This window comes from Primulina tabacum, chromosome 2, assembly GCF_025594145.1.
Source record: "Primulina tabacum isolate GXHZ01 chromosome 2, ASM2559414v2, whole genome shotgun sequence".
In the NCBI taxonomy this organism is placed as follows: domain Eukaryota; kingdom Viridiplantae; phylum Streptophyta; class Magnoliopsida; order Lamiales; family Gesneriaceae; genus Primulina; species Primulina tabacum.
In genome coordinates, this window is record NC_134551.1 from 36,662,635 (window position 1) to 36,665,852 (window position 3,218).

Here is a 3,218-nt window from a genome sequence, read left to right on the forward strand (position 1 = left end):
ATACCTTGTGTCCTAACACAATCCCCTCTTGAACCATAAAATGACACTTCTCCCAATTCAACGCCAAATTGCTCTCCTCACATCTAACTAACACCAAGTTCAAATTCTCTAAACATTCATTAAATGAGGAGCCAAAAATAGAGAAGTCATCCATAAAGATTTCAAGGAAATTTTCAGTCATGTCATGAAAGATAGCGGTCATGCATCTTTGAAATGTTGCAGGTGCATTGCATAAACCAAAGGGCATATGCTTAAACGCAAAAGTACCATAAGGGCAAGTGAAAGTAGTTTTCTCTTGGTCCTCAGGTGCAATTATGATTTGATTGTATCCCGAATATCCATCTAAAAAGCAATAAAATTCATGACCTGCTAATCGTTCAATCATTTGATCGATAAATGGCAAGGGAAAGTGATCTTTACGGGTTGCATCATTCAATTTCCTATAATCTATGCATACACGCCAACCCGTAATAGTTCTAGTGGGAATCAACTCATTTTTTTCATTAGCAATAAAAGTAATCCCACCCTTTTTAAGCACACATTGTACAGGACTTACCCACGCACTATCAGAGATAGGATAGATAATACCTGCATCCAGAAGTTTAATTGTTTCAGCTTTTACTACCTCTTGCCTCTTTGGATTGAGTCTCCTTTGTGGTTGTGCTAGAGGTGAGTATTTATCTTCCATCAGAATTTTGTGCATGCAGATCGAAGGACTTATCCCTTTTATGTCCGAAACCTTCCAAGCGAACGCTCCTTTATGCTCCTTGAGGACTCCCAAGAGCTTACTCTCCATATCATCTGTCAAAGAAGAGGAAATAATAACAGGCAATTTATTATTTTCTCCTAGATATACGTACTTGAGATGTGGAGGTAATGGTTTTAGCTCCAAAGTAGGTGGCTCCTCTAGGCTTGACTTTTGAGGCATTAAATCTTTTCTGTCTCGCAATTCCTCTAGTCTAAGCCTCACTTGCTTTCTCCAAGGTGGAATGGCATTCAAATGAGCTACCATCTCCATCTTTTCCTCGTCTAGCTCGTCCTCCTGCTTTTCAGTAGTGAGAGTGGCCTCCAATGGTTCTTTCAATCCATCCTGCACAAAATCACAAACAAGCGAATCCAAGACATCAATACGAAAGCAACTATCATTGTGCATTGTGTGCTTGAGAGTATTGAAAACATCAAAAATAATTTCTTCTTCTCCAACTCTCAGTCTCAATTTCCCCTCCTCAACATCAATCAGTGCTTTCCCTGTAGCCAGAAACGGTCTCCCTAGGATTAAAGGCATCTCTAAATCTTCCTCCATGTCAAGTACCACAAAGTCTGCAGGAAAAATAAACTTATCCACTTTCACCAGAACATCTTCGATAATCCCAAGTGGATACTTGACAGATCTGTCAGCCAGCTGCAACGACATCCTAGTTGGCTTGGGTTCACCTAATCCCAGTCTCCTAAACACAGAAAAAGGCATCAGATTAATGCTCGCACCAAGATCACATAGAGCTTTATGAAAATTAATGTCACCAATAATGCAAGGTATCGAGAAACTCCCTGGATCTTTTTGCTTCGGAGGCATCTTGTTTTGAACTAAAGCGGAGCAATTTTCGGTCAAATTCACCGTCATATGATCTTCTAGCTTCCGCTTATTTGCTAAGATATCTTTCAAGAATTTTTCATAACTTGGCATATTCAATAAAGCATCAGCAAAAGGAATGTTAATATGCAATTTTTTAAATATCTCAAGAAATTTACCAAATTGTGCATCTAATTTAGCTTTCTTCATTGCTGCAGGAAAAGGTGGAGGGATAACAATTTTATTCTGTGCAATAGGTGTAGATGTAGAGTTAGAAGACTTACCTCCTCGATTTTTCACCTCATCCTCACCGTGCTTGGTCTTTTCCTCATTAGACCGAGTGTTTTTCCACTACGCAATTCCACCGCCTTCACATGTTCTCTTGGGTTAGTTTCCGTGTTGCTTGGTAAATTTCCTTGCTCCCTATTAGCAATCAGCTTAGCCAATAGTCCAATTTGATTCTCTAACCCCTTTATGGATGCATCTTGGTTCTGAAATCTCGTCTCTGTTGCAGAAATAAATTTAGTCATCATTTGCTCTAAATTGGACTTCTCCTCCCGAGGCGGTTCTGGCTTGAATCCTTGGTGCATCACATATGGTGGACCTCTTTGTTGGCGATGTTGGTTGTTTTGACCTCCCCATGAAAAGTTTGGGTGATTCCTCCATCCCGGATTATATGTGTTCGAGTAAGGGTCATTTCTAGGACGGTTCTGGAATCCCACTTGTTTTACCGGTGCTCCCTCAGGCACATAGAATGGATTGCGATCTTGGCAATCCTGCACATCATGCTCACCCCCACACTTATCACAGAAAATTTCTTGCAGACGCATAGCCGACCCACTCATGCTCATCCCATCAATCTTTCTATTCAAAGCCTCTAACTCTGCTCAAACCGCCGACAAATCATTAACTTGATTAACTCCAGACCTCGTCTCTGCCTATCAGACTGAGGATGATAGCTACTAGCAGCCATCTCCTCCAATAACTCATATCCTTCCTCCGCCGTCTTTCTCAGTAAGTTACCACAGGCAGCAGCATCTATCATAGTACGGTTAGGAGTAAGCAGACCGTAGTAGAAAGTTTGAACAACTAACCCAAGAGGCAGATCATGGTGTGGACATCTCCTCAACAAGTCCTTGTAGCGCTCCCATGCCTCGTAAAGTGACTCTTGCTCATATTGAGCAAAAGTAGTAATGTCGGCTCTGAGCTTCATAGTCTTCGACGGAGGAAAGTACTTGATCAGGAACGCCTTTGCCATATCTTCCCATGTAGTAATAGACCCTACAAGCAAACAGTTTAACCACGACTTAGCTTTATCTCTCAGTGAAAATGGAAATAAACGCAAACGAACAGCGTCATCAGACACGCCATTAAACTTAAAAGTATCACAAATTTCAAGAAAGTCAGCTATATGAGAATTAGGGTCGTCAAGTGCACTTCCCCCAAATTGGACAGTGTTCTGAATCATCTGAATGATAGCTGGCTTGATCTCAAACTGATTAGCTCGGATGACTGGTCTTACGATGCTTGGACGTGCTCCATCAAGAGACGGCTGTGCATAATCCAACATCGGTATACGCCTTGGCTCCTCTCTTTGTTGATCGCCTTCCATTCTTTCCTTCGCTCTTTGCTGCTGTAGTCGACGTCT

The 3,218-nt window shown here is 41.5% G+C and overlaps 1 non-coding gene across 1 annotated transcript; it reads left to right on the top strand.

Moving 5' to 3' along the window:
* The first annotated feature begins 2,673 nt into the window (after positions 1-2,673).
* On the top strand, positions 2,674-2,780 carry LOC142538118 (small nucleolar RNA R71). Its single transcript, XR_012818658.1, has one exon. It is a non-coding gene; the product is annotated as a small nucleolar RNA R71 (small nucleolar RNA).
* Positions 2,781-3,218: the final 438 nt, after the last annotated feature.